At 48.6% G+C, this 21,415-nt stretch overlaps 1 protein-coding gene and 1 long non-coding RNA gene across 2 annotated transcripts in view; both read left to right on the top strand.

The window, feature by feature from the left end:
* The window catches only part of OPCML (opioid binding protein/cell adhesion molecule like), a 1,082,947-nt gene that overhangs the window by 206,102 nt on the left and 855,430 nt on the right, over nucleotides 1-21,415 (top strand). The window lies entirely within an intron of this gene.
* Nucleotides 4,955-21,415, top strand: part of LOC140631259 (uncharacterized) — a 43,349-nt gene continuing 26,888 nt past the window's right edge. Inside the window, exon 1 of the long non-coding RNA XR_012028899.1 lies at nucleotides 4,955-5,081. This is a non-coding gene — a long non-coding RNA (uncharacterized lncRNA). The remainder of the gene's footprint in view (nucleotides 5,082-21,415) is intronic.

The raw sequence follows: 21,415 nt of genomic DNA, 5'->3' as shown, positions 1-21,415 counted from the left end.
TTTCCCCTTATGCCAACTTCCATTTCTGTGTCTTAATTGTCTTTCCTGTGCACCGGAGGGCCTCACATTTTCCCTCTTTTGCTCCAATTTCATTATCCAAAAACAGACGTCGGTGTATTTACTTTTCGGTTGCATTTTCCTTCCTTCTTTTTCTTTTGCTAACTTCTAAGTATTTATTTATTTGTGAATGCTTCATAACCAAAATCCAGACCAGGCCATCTAATATCTAGGCCTCTCCACCAACAGTAATCAATATCCAAACATTCCCCCTTTCGTGAGAGGTGTCATTCAGTGGAAGAGCTGGAAATTCTAGTATGTTGGCAAATTATCTAATCATTCCTAAGCTGCTTATGGTTCAGTAGTATTAGAGACAGAAAGTGCTTTGGGTGATCTTTCCTAATTAAATTTATATAAGTGAATTTTTATTTCTTCATTCCAATGTGTAACATTGCATCCCTTCAACTTTTGAGAATATCATCTAATCAGCTCAATTCACAATAATTTAGATTCAGAGGATAGGTTGAGATCTTCATATTAGCCCGAGGACTAGAGAGTAAGTGGCTCTACATTCCATGGAATTTCAGAAATATTATAACACATATTTTTAGACCAAATTTAGCACTTAATATTGAGTAAGACAAAGGTGACATGTGACTTTTTTCCATGTGACACGTCAAATTCCTGCCATACACTGATCACCCAGATTAGCCTGGCATATCCTCCCATCCTGCACCCTTTAATACCTATGTGAATCCCATACTGTATCCAGACTCCAGCACAAAGCCCGACTCTTTACGAAGCTATTAATAATTATCTTAGCACACAGTGAACTGTCTTTTTTCTTAATGCTTCTGATCCCTATTGTCAATGTCATGTAATTTAGCACAGTGAAGCCTGGCATTGCCCTTTGATGGGTTAAAGTCTTCCATGTGTTTCCAAGCCTTCCATGTCCCCAAACAAAATTGTATATAGATCTAAAAGTGCAGAATAGATTTTATGCTTTTTGCTTTGTTCTAGTGCTTAGTATGTCGTGATTTATACTCATGCATATTTGTTACTTGATTCATGCAACTGCTGGCTGTGGATACTAAGGATTTTATTGGCTGGAATTATATTAACTTATTTCTTTAAAAAAATGCATACTCATGTTATTTTGTATATACTCAGTGCCCAGATTAAACTGCTGCCTGATTGATTGCCACCCCCCAGCACACACACACACATAAATATGCACAAACAAGCAGATATTTACTCTGAAGGAGTCCATGTACATTATCTTAGCAATGTGTCAAGGTTCATTTTAAGTGGACTTTCCAGCTTCCCTCTTCCATTCTCATCAAATAAGTTTATGCGGATATTTCCTCTGAAATAAACTCACAAAAGACTCAAAACCACATTTACCTAAACATATAGAACAGACCCCTGAGACCTATCAGAACTGTTACCAATTTTGAAAATCTAGTCTGGGGTTAAGATTGTTAGTCGTTTTCAGAACAAACCTCTGGTTTTGAGTGAGGGCCAACTTGAAAACCTCATCTTTAAGCAACAAATATCTATGAGCATGTTCTCTACCTCAATCAACCAAAATAGTTCCTTGTTTCTAAAATTCCTATAGAAAAAAATTTTGTGAGCAAATTATTTCTAAAACGACAGAGCATTTTTCTTCCTTACTTCAAAAACTATACCCTGCCTGCCGACTCTCTGCATGGCATTGTGTTACATGTACTGCAGATGATGCAAAAAAAGACTAAAAGCACTGACTGTGTCCGGGGCGATCATATAATTTATCTCCAAACTAGAACAGTTTGGGGAGTGAAAGAGGAGTTATTATAATTACACCAGGATGATAGGCATAAATTGAGGCCATCCAAAGAGATTTTGCTCTATGGTCACCTGATGCTCTGTATTTCTTACGGCTGCTGTAAAAAATTACCATAAACCTGGTGGACTGAAACAACAGAAATGTATTCTTTCATAATTCCAGAGAAGAGATGTTCAAGATGGGTAATGCTGAGCTGAGATCTTCATGTTGGCGGGGCTGTGCTCTCCAGAGACTCTAGGGGAAGGTCTGTTTGTTGCCTCCTCCAGCTTCTGGTGACTGCCAGCAGCCCAGGGCTTGTGACTGTATCGCTTCACTCTCTGCCTCTGGAGTCACACAGCTTCCTCCTCTTCCATCTTTATGAAATCTCCCCTTCACAGGAAACTTGGGAGGGCAGTTAGGGCCCACCAGGATAATTCAAGATCATCATTCCATCTCAACATCCTTCATCACACCTGTGAAGACAGTTCTTCCTTATAAAGAAAGACATGTTTATAAATTGCAGGGATCAGGACCTGACAACTCTGGAAGCCATTAGTCTGCTTACTACATCATCTCTGCCCTTGAAGTGTTTCTGGCGTCACCAAGAATTAAAGTACACACTTAAGGAATTAGGAAACATTTCGGAGAGTCCTCAGGACTCATCGCCACATGAATGGTGTGGATGGTGTTGTGCTGTAGGAAAAACAGAAACAGGGTAGTCTCACCCTTAAAGAATGGACAGGATTTGGAAAATGTGGGAGAACAATTGCAGGCAGACACCGCCTGAGCAGAGGGTGGAGGGCAGAGAGGAGCAGAGAGATTTGGGAGACATGCCTTAAAAGCAAAGGGAGACAGAACATAAAGACTGCTAACTCTGGGAAACGAACTAAGGGTGGTAGAAGGGGAGGAGGGCGGGGGGTGGGAGTGAATGGGTGACAGACACTGGGGGTTATTCTGTATGTTGGTAAATTGAACACCAATAAAAAATAAATTAAAAAAAAATAAAAGCAGAGGTCAAGTTAGGAGCAGTAGGATGAGTTTGAGAGCCTGTGCCAAGCAAGCCCCCCCACATCCTCCTCCCTTATTTATTCTAGCACTCCTCTTCAGCCTCCCAGTCATCTCATCCTCTTTAGAATCTCCATGATTCATCTTTTCTTTCCTCTTTCATGATTTTTGTAACTTCCCTTCCGCATCCTGAGTCCCCCTCACCCTGGTCTGCCTGCCAGGATGATTTCTACACCTCAACCCCACTGTTCTTACTACTTTGCGTTGCAAACCTTCTGTCTGGGACTGGGCTGTGTCATGTGTGCCTCGTTCTCTCCAGCGCTTAATTAGCACAGGGGCTAATTTATAGGAGGTGCTCAATGAAGGCTTTCTGAGTCGATGGATATACAGGTTCATACCAAGGAACTGAGACTCTGTTGAAGGTCTTCATTGTAATAGTGGTGGCGGTGATGGTATTTGTTGTCAGGTAGTGATCCCTTCCTTCCCATCAAAAATGAGTTTAGAACTACTTAGGTGCCATCTGGGTCAGCCCAATAATTTCACCCTTAATCTACTTAGAGGCAAATACCACATCATCCTTCTTAGACGCTATATACAGTATGTCCTTTCTACAGATATCTGGAGGTGATGTCAAGGATGTTCTTCTGTCAATTTCAAGTGTGTTTTATCTCACTTCCTTCTTCACGTTACCCACTTTCATGATCTACACGGGTTGTCTTGCTCTGCCTTCAGGCAGTTAGGAAATAAGTGATTGGCTACCTGCCCTTGATAACCCACAAATGATATTGGTTTCCGGTCGCTGTAATTAAAGGTGACTTAAGTAGAAGAAATTAGGAATCTGCTCATTAATAAGCAAGGTTATGTTCATAAGCAGCTTTGCCACCGTCAAGCTCCTAAATCCAACCCCAACAGCTTTCCATTAAAGCAGGGGATTAACTATCGGTGCAGCACAATGGAAGAGACTAGAAGAACGGCTCCTTGGGTCCCAACAACAAATTACTTCTGAACCAAACCTCTGATTAATAGCTCCAGAGTTGCCTCTCTGCTTTGCATAATTAAGTTTCATGGAGTGTTACAATTAACAGCCTTGCCATCACCCAGGTAGAAACAGCCACCATTTATTTGGCCAGCAGCATCAAAAAGTGCTGGGTGGTGAATAAGAAGCATTTATAAGGGGATTAGGTGCATTCTGGGTCATAAATTGAGTAAGGCTATAATTACCTTCCAGTAAAAAGCTACAAACATGATGATCCCATGATACTACCCCAAGGTCTCCTTTCACTTTTTTTCTGCTGATGTGGGTCTGAGAATTCCTGTCCCTAGTCAAATGCTAGCTATGGTGCTGTGAAACTTGTAGACACGCATGAGAGTTGACAGCTTCCTCTCTCTAATATGTCATGGCCTTTCTGAACCTCCAATGCATAGCTTGTTTTATACCATTTATTATGGCTGCATTTGTTATCACACAAGTAGTCAGACATGCACTGCAGATGTCGGGTAAGCTTTAGACTCTTGGAATTATCTGGGAAGAAAGCCAAGATGTCATTAGAAGTACCGGGATACAACAAAATGCTGAGTGCTTTTTTGGTTGTGAGCAGGCCAGGAATTAACCATTCATCAATGCCTGGGATTAAAGCATAACCAGAAAATATTCCTTTTAGAGAGTTTTATTTTTTTCCCTGTAAAATGTCATTTCTCTGACACATTTACTCCTCTGACCAATGTTATTTAGACATTCAGGCAGATACATCAACAACAGCCATGTTGGGCTGATAGACTCTATTCTAGTCAAATTTTCCCTGAATCAATAGACATAAAGGAATGAATGATAACAGCTAGCTTTCTGGGGGTTCCTAATGTCAGTTACTTTTCTATTCTCTCAACTTGTACAAATGTATTCAGTGAAGAACTTGCAGCACAATATTTCGTTAACTTTATCTCTTTCTGCCTCTCCTGCTTCTTTATCCCTTTTACTATCTCTCTCGTCCTCAGTTTGTCCATCCCTCCCTTCTCCTTCCTCTTGCTCTCCTTCTCCGGGTTCCTTCCTGGCTACCTTTATAGCATGTCTGAGATATGATCAAGAATGAACAATGGGAAGCCAGGGGAACTATTTTCAAGTTCTAGAACTATCGTTCTCCCTGAGTGTGACTTTAGGCAAGCTGACCGATTATATGGAGTCCCAGGTCACTTACTTCAAAAAAGGAGGGAGAAGAAGAAGAAGAAGGAGAGGAGGGATCAAGAGGAGGAGGGAACATTGTTCTACCTACAATAAAAGGTTGCCATGAAAATCAAGAAATAGTATTTATGAAAGCCCTCTGTAAATTGTATAGAATTCTACAAAATCCACTTGTTTTTGCTAACCTCCTAATAAATATTTTCAGGAATCTTTGCTAGGATTTAGAGCCAGGCATATTTGGGGGGGAAAAAAAAAGACAGACCATGCTCTAGACAAATTGGGTGCCTCGTTATGCACTTACCAGGAGGAAAATGCTGCCATTCCTTGCTAAAAAGCCATTTGTCTTGCAAATTTCTATAATGAACAGATTTTGGAATAAATACCATGTAATCTGTGATGACAGTTCTCTCATTTCTTTTTTATTAGTTCAATCTTCTCAGCATCTGAACCACATAGCTACAGAACCTCCATAATCATTAAGGCAGCTGGGTCGTATGCATTTTTCCCCTTTTTTGGCACATAGCAGAGTCCCCAGCCAGTCTCTTGTTACTAGGCCCATGTTCCGGTAGCTAAATGCACCTGTATAAGAATGCCAGACCGGAAAAGAAAAACAGTGAGCTGTATGGCCTTTGCAACAATATGCCATTTTCCCCACTTGACCTTTACTTGGGTGTATTTAAAACTTGAATTTTGCTTGGAGCTTGTGGAGAACTTGAATTGCATTAAACAATAGATTATCTTAAAATAGATCATGTCTACTGAACATACGTCGTTGTGGTAAACTCTAACCCTTCTTTTCTTTGCCTCTTCTCTTTTGTCTTTCCCTAGGTAAGTGCTATTTGATTATTGTTTTGAGCTTCTTCAAGAGTCGGCTCAGAGGCCTGCCCAGTTCTCAGTCCTTTTGGAAGGAAGTCTTTGGCCAGTTGCTATTTATTCTGCTCAGTGGTTCCATTACATCTCTTGGCTCCTCCAGCACGGCTGGGCACATGGAGGTATGGCTGTTCACTGTTAATGGTTTTGCATCTGTTCGTGGTAAAATGAATGTGAGTGTTGGATTGGTGTCAATTATACAATTAAAAGAAATTGCTAAGAACCGAGTGCCAGAAGACAGTCATTTTATATCTGCCCATCAACCGATTGTATGGATTCTCATGAATTCTAGGTGAGTCTAACAATGAAAACAGTTTGGTGAAACAGCTAAGTGAACTATAACAATTTCGTTCCTTCCAAGGATTTCACACATAATTTTTGCCTCTTTTTAAAAGGAAAAAACATGTTTAAATATATTTTGCTTATATACCAGTTGGTACATGTCAGTCTGAGAAAAGTCAATTAATACCTTTATTCCCAGATGACGAAGTCCAGTATGCTTGGACAATCAAAAACATTAGGAAAATGCAAGTACAGAGAGATGGAGGAGTCAGTCCCAAGGGCTAGAATTGTGCATATACCTTATGTCTCTCACTTGGAGCACATTGAGTCATCGTCCCATAAAATTTGCTGCAGAGCTGTTCTATCAACTCTCGGATCAGAATCTGTAATGGAATTGCCGAGAGGACCATCAGATTCATGAATCTCACCCCACAGCACCCGAAGAGTGTCTTCTAATTCAGGAGGTTGTGGAAGTCGAAGGTGAGCTAAGTGACAATGACAGACATCTGTAGCAAGACCAAATCATGATGGTGTAATAAACAGTTAACTGCAGACCTCAATCTAAAACACAGATGGGATTCTAATGTAGTGGGAGTATTTCTACTAGAAATCTCCTCTGTCGGCTAAGTTGATGGAAACTTTAACCGGGTGTGGCTAAAGGAAATTTCTCATTCTGATTCAGGTGGAAGATGTACTCTTCCTTCATCAGTGTGGTTCTGTCATTCACTGATGCTTAACATACATCCTATCATAGTCTATGTTATTTCCTTTATTAGGCTAAATACATGGAGTATCCCTATCTTCTTGTTAAAAGATAATTTTCAGGAAAGGTAAAATGATGATTCACATACAGATAAAAAAATGAACAATATGTTTTCAAACTGTTATGAATGGGGAAACCAGGCAATTGGCATACATGTTCCAAGAGAGAAGTCAAAGAAGTACAAATGTGTGGGGAATAAAGGAATATGGAAATCAATTTGCTGATGGACATGAAACTGGCTTTTTCCAAGGAAGGAAAAGAAGTTGTTTGAACCTGCGCAAGACAGAACCTATTTCCATTTCGGCAGACAGAATTGTTTTGCATTGCTATCAATTATCTATAATTTATATTGTTGTAAAATAGCTCAAAGGCAATGAAAGACTAGCATGAGAGCCAGTAGGGTGTGCTCTAAACAACGCGCCATTTTCCATCAGACACCCGGTCATCTCATTGGCTTGTTTTGAATTCTCTGACATACTCACAGTGTCAGTTTTAAAATAGGAAGTCACCATCTACCATATTTTCAGATTCCAATGATCTGTGTTCCTGTTTTTTTAAAGTTTATCTCTGTGCCAAGTGTGGGACTTCAGGTAGTACAGACTTCTTTTGATTCTGTAAACATTTATGCCTTAGTTTTCCAGAATGCCTGTTTTTACTGCTGTTATAAAAGAAGTTCTTGGCATTTCACTGAGAAAGTATAGATGCTTAAGAAATGTTTGTTCAATGAATGAAAACTCTAAGGCTCTGCATTAGCTAGATGGTCTTTATTCTTTGGTTATTTATTAAGTGGCATTATTAAAGTATCCCTCCGTTGGAAAAAGTTGGATTTGAAATCTTCTGTTTGCAGTACCTTTGCCCTTGAATACATTTTGTTCCTCTTAATTCATCTTCCTGAATGGGGTGGCATTTTGCAGATCTCATGTCTATTTCGTATCAGGGAGATTATGATATGGCTATAGCATAGATCTTCGTTTTTGATGGCTCTTTTTCAAATGTGGTTGTGCATCAAGATGTCTCATTCACCAATCTGAGGCCACTTCCCCAATGAGTACGAACCAGAGAGGAAAGAGGCAGCCCATGCTGAAGGGGAGGCAAAAGTGGGCATCGTGGAGGCATGGTAGGATGTCCCGTGGGGTAGCATTGTGATTTCAGCTCCTAATCTCATGCAGCAGGGGAGTCTGTGGGTCTGCTCTAGGCTGTGGGTGTGATTGCCTCCCAGCAGATGTGCGGGAGTTGTTGCTATGCATGCCCATTTGCCTCTGCAGAACTCTGCCTCACGCTGTTGTCACTGATGAAAATCCCTCTCAGTGGGCTAAGGCTATGGTGCCACATGGACCCACAGTGATGACTTTTTCAGGAGAGGCGGCGCTTCCTTCTACCAGTTCCCAGAAAATCATATCATTTTCACTGTTAGCAGCTCTTGCTGAGATTTCCCTGACTCCTCTCACATAGAAGATCCAGCTGTGCTGCTGAGAGAAGTGAAAGTGAAAGACCTGTTTCAGTATTTTTCTTCCTCATAAACCATCTGGATGGGTTTTTTTTTTTTCCCTTCTGAGGTTCTTTTTTTAAGGGTATAAAGAGGAAGCTCCCAAAGAGAACAGACTCCTCAGCCAAGACTTCCCACTGATTTGATCAAACTCTGATGGGAACCTATGTGCTACTGGATTTACTGTATAGATTCCTCTTAGAGTGCTCAAGATCAACCGCCATGAAATATCTCAGCCTCGAACTTTGATTTTTTGGAGTAAATTGGAAACAGAAATTTTGACTTGATTAAGGCAATAAAGATGGCCGTTGGTGCAACGGAGTCCAGAACTCCAATCTGTTAACTCTTTGTTATTTCTTTGATTCTCCACGGCATGTGTGATGTGAAGGGTAGAGTCTAAACGTTGAGTTTTTATTGTTCAGTGGCTGATTTTTACTGCCAGTTTCACGAAGGGCCCCTGGATCTCTACAAATTACCTATCAGACATATCCTCAGGATGAGGCTACCCATCAGCCTGAAATCTATTCACTTTTCCTAACGGCTCATGGGGTTCTGAGATAATCCTTCTTCTGGCTTTAACTCCTAAAGAACAGATGTGTTTTGTAAGTAAACAAACATATGATGTCACCCCCTAGGTGCCCACAGAAGTCACAGAAGGGATGTGTCTCCAGGACGATAGGAAGGGAGGTTAAAAGTAAAAGTGCAAAAGACCAAAGGCCTGGGGTGTGGGGACCTGTCTTTTGTGCAGGTTTGCATGGCCTGCTGTGTCCTCCCTTCCCCGTCCCCATTCACAAACTCTCCCTGGATCTAAACACGCCTGAGACTTCAAGGAGGACATCTGGCATATAGAGAGAGGCAGGGTTATCAGGGTGGCTGTGGCCTGGTGAGCTGTGCATATCTGTCTTCTCACCCTTCTTTACAGAGCAAACAGTCATTGGAGCACAAGTCTGAGTGACCATCCCCCTGTGACTTCTCTTCCTTTCCCTTTAGTTCTCTCAGGATGGTCTCATACCCCTCCTGCCCCATCCAGCAGTCCAGAGTAGAGCAGCCCCATGTGCGAATTTTCATTGCAGATTGATTTCTAGAATCATGATGCGACACCACAAGCAATATGCCAGGTGGAGGGGAGTGTGATCTAGCTTCCTTATATAACCCTCTGCAGCTCAGTCACCGAATGTCACTATTTCTCAAGTCCACATATTATCTCACTCTAGCAGATGCAATAAGGCAGAAATATGGGGTATTTGGAATGCACTTTATTAAGACATGTTTCGGAGCCAGTTGGAGGGGCAGCGGCTGGAAGCGTTAATCACACGTAGTAACCACTGGTACATGGACCTGCTTGCTGTTCTCCTCTGCCTTGGGGAGTGCAAACAGGGCGCCCAGACAGCGTCATTCTAACTCGAGTTATAATTAGGATTATGGCTCCTTTCTGGCATATGTATCTTCCTGTGTCTTTCTACTTATTGGGCAAACAACAAAATAATATTGCAGTGATCACAGCACAGGCACTGCATTAGAGTGGAACAAAAGAGAGATTCCTGCAGGAGAGAAAAGGGCCATTTCTGGAACCTCTAGGAAATTTCCTGGGTGTTGGAAAGAATCTAAAAAGCCACGATCAAAAAAGCAATACTGCATCTATATCGCAACGAGCTTGTCTAGGGGCTGGAAACGGCAGTAGGACTCCTGGAGAAGAGAGCGCTCTTTTTTCCCCTCCCTTTTGATTTAGGTTTTTGTGCTGCGAGGCGTTGTGGTGTTTTAATGGTCTGTTTTAAAGATGGAAAGGGCCTTTCTGTGTCAGCACATAAGCCTGTCCCGCCGGCACGGGGCTGTTTGATTACCGAGCTGGTTTGGGATAGATGGTATTTTTATAGCCCCTGCTCTGCTTCGCCGCCGCCCCATCAGGGCAGCTCCCCTACCGCCCGGCCTGATACACTGCGTGGGAGCCGTTCTCCTGGGTGACCCACCCGGCCGCCCTGGGACCTCGGGCCCAGCGAGCTGGCTCCTGGCGGCATCGGCCGCGGCAGGGATCAGGGATCGGGGAGTGTGGCACATGCGCCTGCCTGCCAATGCGGCCTCAGCTCCCTGCAAGCACTTCAGGAGGGCGGCGGGTGGGGCACACGCAGGGGGTGTGCGTGGGTGTTGCTTGCTCCTAGCTTCTGAGTCGTGGCCACGGGGAAGCAGAAATCCTGCCCAGCTGCCCGAGGCCTCATGATCTCGGTCTTTGCCCCCAAACCAGGAGGGAGCTGGGGGCCGTGCGATGGTGGAGGAGGATGTGACTCGCCCCGTGGCCCCAGGGAAAGAGGGCAGAGATGAGGTGTGCAGAGGTGCAGAGGTGAGGAGGTGTGCAGATGCAGAGGTGCGCAGAGGTGCACAGGCGTGCAGAGGTGCAGAGGTGCGCGGAGGTGTGCAGAGGTGCACGGAGTTGCAGAGGTGTGGAGTTGCATGGAGGTGCAGAGGTGTGCAGAGGTGCAGAGGTGTAGAGGTGTGGAAGTGCAAGGCTCGGGCCAGCAGGAGGTGAGCCACATGGCCCGCCCTGCGGAAGGACAGGGACCGTGCCCACCGGGACACCTGATGGTGGTGCTCGACAGCCGGGGACCAGGTGGGGGCCCACACAGGCCCAGGGCAGCAGCTGGGGGGATGCTCCCTGCCGACCCGGGAAGCACCTGCCACAGGACCGCAGCCTGCGCCGGTTTGGCCTGCATCGTCTGCTCAATAGATGACCCTGGAGCCGTAGTTTTGGAGATGAGGAAGTGCTTCAGAGGGGGTCACAGGGAGGGGCACAGGGAGGGTCAGAGAGAGGGGCACATGGAGGGGCACAGGGAGGGTCAGAAAACAGGAACCTACTCACAGAAGAACAGTAGGCACCATGACAGCGCACATCCCAGTGCGGCTCATGAGCAGCAGGCCCCTACTGACCCGGGTTTCCATCTGAGCGCAGCGCTGACCCTGGGCCCCGACCGCCACCCTGACCCTGTGCCCCAAGCGCTGCCCCGACCATGGACCCCGACCCTGTACCCCGACCCTGCACCCCGAGCGCCGCCCCGACTGTGGATCCCGACTCCAGACCCCTTCCCTGAGCCCCGAGCCCCGCCCCAGGCATGGGCCTCCCCGCGGTGCGAGCAAGGCCGGGCTCCAGGCTGTGACATGACTTGTGCCTGTGAGGACTTGGGGCGAGGCTGGCGCCCAGGGGCCCCCACTGCTCCATGGCCCGAGCCGTTCAGGGGACCCGTCGGGAAACACGCCTGTCACTGGAGGATTCCCGACGTCCTGAGGTTCCCGCGGCCCTAGGACAGAGCATGAGCAGCTGGTCGTTGTCCGCCTCCTGTGTGGCCCCAGGGAGCAGGACGGTGCACGAGTCTCCACCGATCCCTCCCCCCGCCGTGGGAATGGAAGCTCCTGGAAGGCCCTCCCCGCAGTCCTGGGCCATGGGGCTCCCTGGTGCCCCCCATGAGGCCGCGAGTCCTGGGGCCGGGACCTGGGAAGGGCCCCTGGGTGGGGGCGCGGGGGCCTCGTGTACCTCCTGCACCCAGCAGGGCTGCAGCTGCACCGCCACCGCTGGGCCCTCCCGGCCCAGCATAGCACGGGAAGCCGCTCACCCCGGTTCCCTGTGTTCCCCCAGGAAGCCACAGGGCGCGGGGGGCCCAGGCCCTGGCATCAGCCCCCTGGACCGCTGGCAACATTTTTGGTGGACGCAGCTGCAACCCCAGGTTCCTGTTGCAGCCCAGGGTGTGACCCAGCACCCCGCCCACGGTGCCTGGCTCTCGGGGTCCCCCGAGGGGCTCAAGGAGGCCCCAACGCGGGACAGCCACCTACGGGGACCCCGGGAGGCTGTGGGCAGCAGGCTTTCCCGAGGGCTCCCGGGGGGGTGGGGGGCTTTCCAGGTGCAGCCCGGGTCCCTGGGATGGGTGAGTGCATCTCTCAGTAGCTTGGAAAGGGCAGGCTCTGGAAGCTGGGCCCCGGGGAGGGGCTCTGTGTTGGCCCCGGTCGCCCTGCAGCCTCCAGCCCCCGGCGGCCAGGCAGAGTGGCCGTGGGAGGCCGACCCACAGCCTGCGAGGACCTGGCCTCTTCACAGCACTCAGCAGCCCTGGAGGTTTGGAAGGACCACGGAGAGGAGGCAGCAATGAGAGCCTCGGCTGCTCGCCCCTTAACTGACTGTGCGACCTCAGTCGCCACCACAGGAGTCCCCCTTGAACCGTGGAGAGGGACTAGCAAGGACGGCTCCCCCACCGGCACTCAACTCATGGTAAAGACCTGTGGATAAATATCACCGAGCAGAACCGAATTAAATCGCCATCAAAATATAAAGGAGGGGCAGCCCGGGTGGCCCAGCGGTTTAGCGCCCCCTGCAGCCCGGGGTGTGATCCTGGGACCCAAGATCAAGTCCCACTTCAGGCTCCCTGCATGGGGACTGCTCCTCCCTCTGCCTGTGTCTCTGCTTTCTCTCTCTCTCTGTTTCTCATGAATAAATAAATAAAATCTTTAAAAATATATATAAAGAAGGAAACTAGAACCGTAAAGATTTGTCTCATCCCTCATGGGGAAGTTCTCTAAGTCAGTGTTTATCACCCAAAACAAACAAGTAGAATCAACTTAATCCATTATTGACGACACCGTCATTTCAGCAGAAGCAAACAGCATCGGGGGCCACCCTGGTCCCCGGTGCCCTGGCTCATCCCCAGCGCCTTCGGAGCGTGGCCCGCGCCGGGGATGAGGCTGGTTAGTGGCTCCTGAAGCCCAGGAGTCAGGGGGAGGCCGGCACGGTGTCGGGCCTGCCTGTGGGAGCCTCGTCCTCTGGGTGCAGGACGCCTGCAGGCTGCGCAGGCCTCAGCCCCCACGGTCCCCCTCCAACGTCCCAAGGGAAGCGGTCGGGGAAGGCCGGGAGGGGTTGCAGGTTCGGCTCAGGGAGGCGCCGCCCCGTGGCTGGTGGTCAGGGCAGAGCCTCCCCTTTGGTGTCCCCGGGGACCTCCTGGGAGACTCGGACATCGAAGACAAAGGAGGGCCGTGGCGCTCAGGGCCCTTGTCACAGGATCCGGGGTTAAGTGGCCCCGCCAGAGCCTGGGAATCGGCGCCCTAGGAGTCTCCGGGTGAGGGCTGAGCTGCGGGGGAGAAGTGTGGGGCGGGGAGCCGTCTGCGGGGACACGGCCTGGCTGGGCCGCACAGCCTGGGTCACCCACGCACCTCCTCTAAGAGCTTGCCCCGAGAGGAGACCAGCGCTCGGGGGGCACGGCACTGAGGCGCTCGGAGGCTCGCAGGCCGTGGAGGCTGCCCCGTGCTCGGGAGAGGCGACAGCCGCTGGACTCGGGGTGTCCCGGCGGGAGCGCCCCGACTCGGCCATTTCCTGGCCTCTGAGCCTCACCAGCCCTAGGAAGCAAGAGTCTGGAGAGAGAACAGGAGCCCGGCCAGAGCCTTCCGGCACCTTCTGAGCACCCCCTTCCCACGGAGCCGTGGCCAGGGAAGAAGGCAGGGAGCAGAGCGTGGGGAAGCTGCTCCCCTGGCGCCCAGGACGCCGGCCGCCAGCAGAGGGAACTCACTCAGGAAAGGGCACGCGGCTTTCAGAAGTCAGCCCGACGGAAGGACGGCCTGCAGGCTGAACGCCTGTCCTGGAGGGCCCCTAACCTAGCGGAGGCCTCACCTCCTTCGCGGGGTGCAGCCTGAATCCCAGCCTGCCCGCGGGGCCCTGCACCACCGGTGGGTCCTTGGGGTGCCGGAGTCCGTTGCCTCTGCCCCCCGCACGCCGAGGCTGCCCCTGCGCCGCCTCCCACCGCGTGTCCTGCAGACCCGCCGCCTTCTGCTCCCTTCCCCAGGGCCGCCCCCTGCCCTGGGGTCTGCTCGCTGTTCTCCCTCAGAAGGGCCCCGCTGGCCCTCCAGCCTACAGAGCCCCCTCGGCCCCCCGCCGGGTTACCTCAGCTCCCCGTGGGCACTCCGTCCCCGGGAAATCTCACTTCCAATTCTGTCCGCTTCTTTGTTGCTTTTCTTATTCGCCCTTCCGCCCGTCACTACAGCTATGCTGGCCAGCGTGGTGCCCACTAGCCTCACGTGGCTCTTGAACGCTCTTAGTATGGCTAGTGTCCATGCTGGAAAGGCAATATTCTGAATATGCTGAGTTAAGTAAACTATGGTAGAATAATTTCACTGCATATTTTTAAAAATTTTTTTATTTAATTTTATTTTTTTTCTAAGTAATCTCTGTGCAGCGTGGGGCTTGAACTCACAATCTCGAGATCAGGAGTTGCGTGCCCTACCCCTGAGCCAGCCAGGCGTTCTTCACTGTATCTTTTTTTTTTTTTTTTTTTTTTTTGCTTTTTACTATGTGCTACTAGAATATTTTCAATCATATTTGTGGCAAAAAATTTTATATGTGGCTCATGTTCTATTTCTATTTCTATTGGATAGCTTTGGTCTATAGTATGAAATAAAATGTCAGCCGTTGCTCTTCACACTCTTTCTGCTTCTGTCTTATCTTATCCTTCCTTCGTCCTCATCCTCCAACCTCCTCCTCCTTCCAGGCAGTGACTTGGAGATAAAAAGAGGAATAAGACCTTGCCCCGAACCCATTATTTTTCAGAGAGATGTATTTTACCTTTTGCAAATCCTCTGAACTTCCTCTGCATTGTGCCTACACTAGAGTCGGTGCTCAACAGGAAGTTACTGGTCAGTTCATTCAAACAATTGTTATTTTATCAAAAATTATCAACCATGCTTTTATGTAGCTCTTTTAGAATTTATTTATTTATTTATTTATTTATTTATTTATTTATTTATTTATTTTTAAAGATTATTTATTTATTTATTCACGAGAGACACAGAGCGAGAGAGAGAGGCAGAGACACAGGCAGAGGGAGAAGCAGGCTCCATGCAGGGAGCCCGACATGGGACTTGATCCCAGGTCTCCAGGAAGGCCGTGCTAAATGGCTGAGACACCCAGGCTGCCCAGCTCTTTTATAATTTAAATGGTCCCTTTTTTCATGGAGTTTACAGTCTTTCTCATTTATTTCATTTATAAATGCATTTATCTCCTCAACACCCTCAAGGTTAGGGAAGGGGTGGATAGGCTGATTTTATTGGTGGGCAATTGAATCATCCTGAGAACAAGTTAGCTGGTGCTGGGATCTGCTACAGACCCTTACATTACAATGCACTGCCTTGTTTAGTTGGTGGACAAAATATCCAATATTTGGAAACTAATCACTGAAAAGTCAAATGAAGGGGCACCTGGGTGGTTCAGTCGGTTGAGCAACTGCCTTTAGCTCAGGTCGTGGTCCTGGGGTCATGGGATCAGGCCCCATATCGGGCTCCTGACAGGCAGCCTGCTTCTTCTCCCTCTGTTCCCGCTGCTTGTGCTCTCTCTCTTGCTGTTTCTCCCTCTGTCAAATAAACAAAATCTTAAAAAAAAAAAAGTCAAATGAAATGGAGATTGTCTTGGATACAGTATCTGGTTCTCAGGTTCCTTTGAGGATATGGATTTAGAAACCGGGTGCTTGGGGCAGGGCAGATATGCTCTTCAAGTAGATGAATATACCCATGTTTCCCTTCCTACCATCTCCCCCTCAGGGAAGCCTACCCTTTCCAGGCCCCCCACGTCCTTTCTCTGCCACGGAGTCCTGCGATACACTCATTTGGCAAATATATGTCTTGGGTGCTATTTATACTATGATTTTGAGCGGTCGGCATCTTTTGATCTGCTCTGCACAGGCAGTGCACAGGCAGTGCTGTGTTTCCCCAGTGAGGCAGTCAACTCCTACAGGGCGGGACCCTGCGGCACACTGTCCACATCTTTGCACGCAGACCTGCACAGGTGCGGGGCCTGTGAGGGGTGAGACTGTGGCCTGGCAATAGGCTTATGTATATTAAGAGAGATTTGGGAAGTGGCATAATTTCATACACCTTCTGTAAGGAGTCAAATCCTTAGCCAACTATGCCAAAGTTTCTTAAAGTTTATAAATTGGATAAAATTAATTAGGCAAATAAAGGTAGGTTTGTGAAAAGTGGTTATCACAAATGGACCTGACTGAGCAGAAATAGCGCCCTCTCCTCTAGCTGACTCCCTTTAGCAGCTGAAGACTGCTCCTTTGATATGACCCTGCCTCTCCTGTCACTGTCCCTGTCCCTTCCTTCTGACTCTATTCCACAGGAAGCATTTTCACAGCTGACAGCAACTACAGTGCTCCTGTGTGATGAGGATCTCATGCTCACGAGTCTCCCAAGCCCTCCCTCCCTCCTTCAGATTGGTCCTCAAACTACTGGCACGGTGATATTTCTAAAGTTGCTCCAAGGTGTAGAAAGACATCAGTGGTCCCTCATGTCCTGCCTGTGTGAGGGGATACCCAGACAGTGCAAATGAGCACAGCTGACCCTGTGTCTTTCCTGCTGCCTGTCCGTCCTCCCCACACACCCCCTGCTCAGCCACAAACATCTCAGTTGGACAAACGCATCTCGCTTGACTTGCCTCTCTGACGTCAAACTCACTCTTCCATTTCCTAGATCCTCCTCTGGAACTCCCTCTTTATTCCACTCGTTGCTCATTACTTATTTCTCACGACTCCAGATAGAATTAGTTGCGCCACTCCTCGTGTTCTGACCCATCTGTTCACAGAGCTTCGAGCACATGAACTTACAGGTCACCGTGGTTCTCGCCTCCCTCCCCAGAGACTCCTCGCTCCCGGGGCAGGAGGCCTGCCTACTAGCTCCTGCTAGCTGTGCGCCAGCTCTGTGGCGGGTGTTTTACTCTTAATGTTTCACGTAAATCTTAAACTTACAGTGTCACATTATTATCCTTATTTTAGACACAATCAAACCAAAGCTCTGAGATTTTTGTCATTTCCCCAAATCATGAGTGAAGGTGGGATTTGAGTCCAGGTGTGTCTACACTAAAGCCAATGACTCTCACCCGGCGGTTGTTAGCTTTCCTAACTGGCAGTTGTCCGTCCGTGCCTCGCGTGATTCCCAGTGCACAGCTGGTAGTACATAGAACGACGGCTAATGAACGAGGACAGATTTCCAGGTCCTGTGGCCCTTGACGGGAGGTCTGACTCCCGACTTGTCCTGGTTCTGCTCTTGCTTGTCCTCTTCCCTCCTTCTGCTCCCCCCAACCCTGCCTCCATCTTGCTAAGCACGAGGGCCACTTTCCAGTGTGTTGTTTGTTCCGTTCGTCCTCTGGAGGCTACAACTACTCCCCCAGCCCTCAGTGCCGTCCCCCATACACCCCCTTTGCTGTCTGACATTTCCAGCATCTGTTGCCAGGACCCGCTGTGATCCCTGTGACACGTAGCTGTGTGTGGTGTGTGTGTGAGCGTGAGACAGCCGGAAGGGCCTCTGACAGGACATGCCGTCACTACGCCCGCCAGGACACTGGGGCGTAATGAGTTTGCCATTTGAAAGTCCTGCAGCACAGGTTCTGTTTGGTTCCCCCTCCCTCCTGGCCTCCCCTTGCCATTCGATGTTGATTGGCACAGACCAGGTTTTTCTCAGTGTAAGAACATAAAGACATGAAATATTTTCAGAACAGGAAAAGGCCACACAGCTCAATATATTGACCTCTCCTATTAATATTTCCAGTGATTTTTCGTTTTGGTAAAAGAGTTTTGCTGATTACTAATGGCAGGAGGCAAAGCAGTGAGAAGTTTCTTTTGACATTGACTTCTGGGGATGAGAAGGTAGGAAGGGTCTGCCCAAGTGTCAGGCCCGACTCCTCACTTCGGAGGTGAACATAAGCGCTCTGTGACGCCGGTGAGATTTCTCAGGGCCCCCAGGTATTTAGAGCTGAGCTCAGATCAGGACGGAATTCCTAAGGCAGGGGCATGATTCAGGGCGCTATCCCAAACCTCTGCCCCGAGCAAAATGAACCTCATCCATGGTAGCTTTGTCCTTTGAGAGTTTTATTATTTTTTTAATTTTTTTAAATTGGAGTTCAATTTGCCAACATATAGAATAACACCCAGTGCTCATCCCATCAAGTGCCACCTTCAGTGCCCATCACCCAATCACCCCCACCCCCCGCCCAGCTCCCTTTCCACCACCCCTAGTTCCTTTCCCAAAGCTAGGAGTCTCTCATGTTCTGTCTCCCTCCCTGATATTTCCCTCTCACTTTTAGTTTTAGAATGTATTGGGTGGAGCTACTTGAGGCCCGGGGCTCAGTGCTCTCCTTTGATCTATACTAAAGTTCAAAATCCCCTGTTCCCAGGAAGAGCTGGGATGATGACCTTATCTTTCTGTGTAGGGTGTCCCCCACCCCACACCTTCTGGGAGATGTCTGGGGAACTGGGACTAAGCCCCAGTAAGGGGGAGGGTCTATAGGAGAAATGAGCCCACCGTGGAATGGTCTTCTTCTGACAATTGCTCTACTGCGTCTGTGGAAACTCTTCAGCTAGGAGGCTGGGATAGTCTTCCCTAATGCGTTAGAACAGGGCCCAAGATGTTTACGATAGGGAGTGGAATTTGGGGCGGCGGGCGGGGGGCAGGGCCTAACCCCTGCTCCCTCTATGCTCTTGATGAGAACCCTTGCTTTTTCACCCACTGCCGTTCTGATTAGCAGTGGATCCCTTGTCACAGGCATTCCTCACTCTCTTGAAATACTTGACACTCTCAGCACCGCATCACCGGCACATGAAGTGGTTCACGAATAATCTCGGAGGCCTCGTTGTTTTCATGCAGCGAGGCTGACAACGTAGCCAACAACCACCCCCTAAGGGCACTGCGTCCTCGCTGCACCCCTTTCTCCTTCCTGAGATACAAATCCGTCCCTTACTACGTGCAAGGGACAGAGATTGCCGTTATGCCAACGTGGGTCTTGGAGCAACGGTTGGTCATCGGAGCAACTGCGAAGTGCTATTCTAGAGGAAGGCATAAACATCAGGGGATCTAATTTTGTCTGGGATGTAGTGGGAAGAGGGAGCCGAGTAGACTTCCCAAATGAAGTGCTCCTCCAAAGCCATCTGGTAATTCATATTTTAGCTGAGCTAACAAGATCTGTTAGTTCATTGAAGCCGCTCTCTCGCTTCCCACAGGTGAAGAGTGTTTTAGACCAGTTGCTGCTCAACAATCTTTTTTTCCTCCTGTAACATCAGATGAAATCTGTATTCTTTAAATCCCTGCCCTGGATACTCCTAAAATCATGCAAAGTCCTGAACATGCTATTTCTAAGAAGGGAAAAGAAGAGACTGGGGAAAAAAGATGAAATTTAGTTGCAAGGCCTCAGTAAATGGAAAGACACCATGACGCACAGAGTGAGTGGTTCATAGGCAAATGCAGGCGCCCCAAACTGTTTGCCCAATTAAGTATAAACTCCCTGAAAACAGAGGCTGTAGTCTGTCTTTGTCCTGTGTCCCCAGTGCCCGTCGACTCCTGAGGGTCACTCAGTATACCTACCGTGTCACAACCCACTTCTTGTTCTGGTCTCTCCCTTCTAGTCCTGCCTTTTTTATTGCATCTGGATTGAGGGATGGCGAGAGTGTCTGGAGGAGAGGCAAAGGCGGGGACAATGTTCATCTGACTGCTGCTGTTCCCTCCAAAAAAAAAAAAAAAAAAAAGAAAAGAAAAGAAAAGAAAAAGAAGCAGTTAACTCCTTATGAACCAGTGTTGGCACAGATACCTTCGGCTTCTCCAAGTCTTGAGAGAAAAACCTAATTCAAAAAAACCTGGATTTCTTTTTCATTCTTTATGAGCCGAGTTGTTTTTCATTTCTTTGCTTGAGAAGGGGAAATAATTGAAATAGGGGAAAATTTCATTTCTCTGCCTGCTGTGGAAAGACATTTTTCAATCATGGTTGAGATTCTCTGAAGTGGGGTCTGGCCAGGCGGACGGAGGCACCAGCAGAAAGCGGGCTGGGGGTGAAGTGGAGGAAGGAGGAGCTGCCCCCACCCCTCCACCCCCCACCCCCCAGCCTGCCTGCAGCCTCCTCCTAAGCTCTGGGCCGCAGCGGCGGTGGGGAACCAAGTAGGGACTCTGCTAGGACCGGAACCTGCTTTTCCTTCGGCTCCTTAGCCAGACAACTGCTTATCAGGAGCCCTCAGACTAGAAGACAGGAAATTAATGCTGGATTGGAGGGTCGTTTGTGCTAAACCACCCACGGTTGCTTAGGAGAAGCTCACAGGCCCTGGGTCCTGGCCGCCCCTCCGTGCGTACAGAGAGCTGCGCCAGGCATTCGGGGGCAAGAACTTAGGCCCGAGGAGGAAGGACCCGCTCCCAGTGGGTCACACCGTACTCTCATGGCACAGCAATGCTCTAGGTGAATGGATTTAAGGAGGGACACTGTTGCTTGCTTATTCCCTGCCCGACAACTGGGGGCTCAGGTTGGGGGTTGGGGGGGTTCTCGCTTCAGTCCCTTCCTCCAGTCCTGGGCTGCCAGGGGCAGGGTCAGAAGATCAGGACCGGGACCCTGTGGAGTCAGCCAGGGTTGAGCGCCCTCGCTGGAGTTCAGTGGGTGAGCGCGCAGGCGTCGGGGCCCAGTAGGCTTGGATTGTGATGCCCCATCTGCTGTTGACGAGGTGGGCCACGAACTTACCTAAAGGCTGTGAGTCTCGGTTTTCTCATTTGTGAAATGAAGATAATACCTCAGGGAATCGCTGTGAGTGGTGGGTTTGGGATGTGAAAGTCAACGTGCCCCTTTATTCCTCACCGCTGAATTGGGGGATCAGTCAAGCAGAAGATAGGCAGGATTTTTTTAAGAAACAAACAAAAAAATTATGTTTCTTGCTACCAGAGATACATTAGAGAACAGGCTTGGATCCACCACTAAAATCGGGGCTTTCTAATAATCTCAGAAGGAACTCACGTGTCCAGGAAGGCAGGCCCCCATCTCTGTCCTCTCTTCGTGTGCACACACATGCACACACACGTGCACACACATGTGCACACACATGCACACACAGCAGGTGTTTCCTTCAGGAAGCAGAGGTTCCCCATAGGGACAGAGAGAAGAGAATACGAGTCCAGACTGACACTGAGAAAGGTGAATCCAATAATCATTGGCCCCTCATATTTATAGTAGTAGTATTTTGTTGGTGTAGCTTTTCACTCCTCTCTAAAGAAATG

This window comes from Canis lupus, chromosome 3 (genome assembly GCF_048164855.1).
Source record: "Canis lupus baileyi chromosome 3, mCanLup2.hap1, whole genome shotgun sequence".
Taxonomy (NCBI): domain Eukaryota; kingdom Metazoa; phylum Chordata; class Mammalia; order Carnivora; family Canidae; genus Canis; species Canis lupus.
Note: the sequence above shows the minus strand (reverse complement) of the source record. Positions and strands in the feature narration are given on the sequence as shown.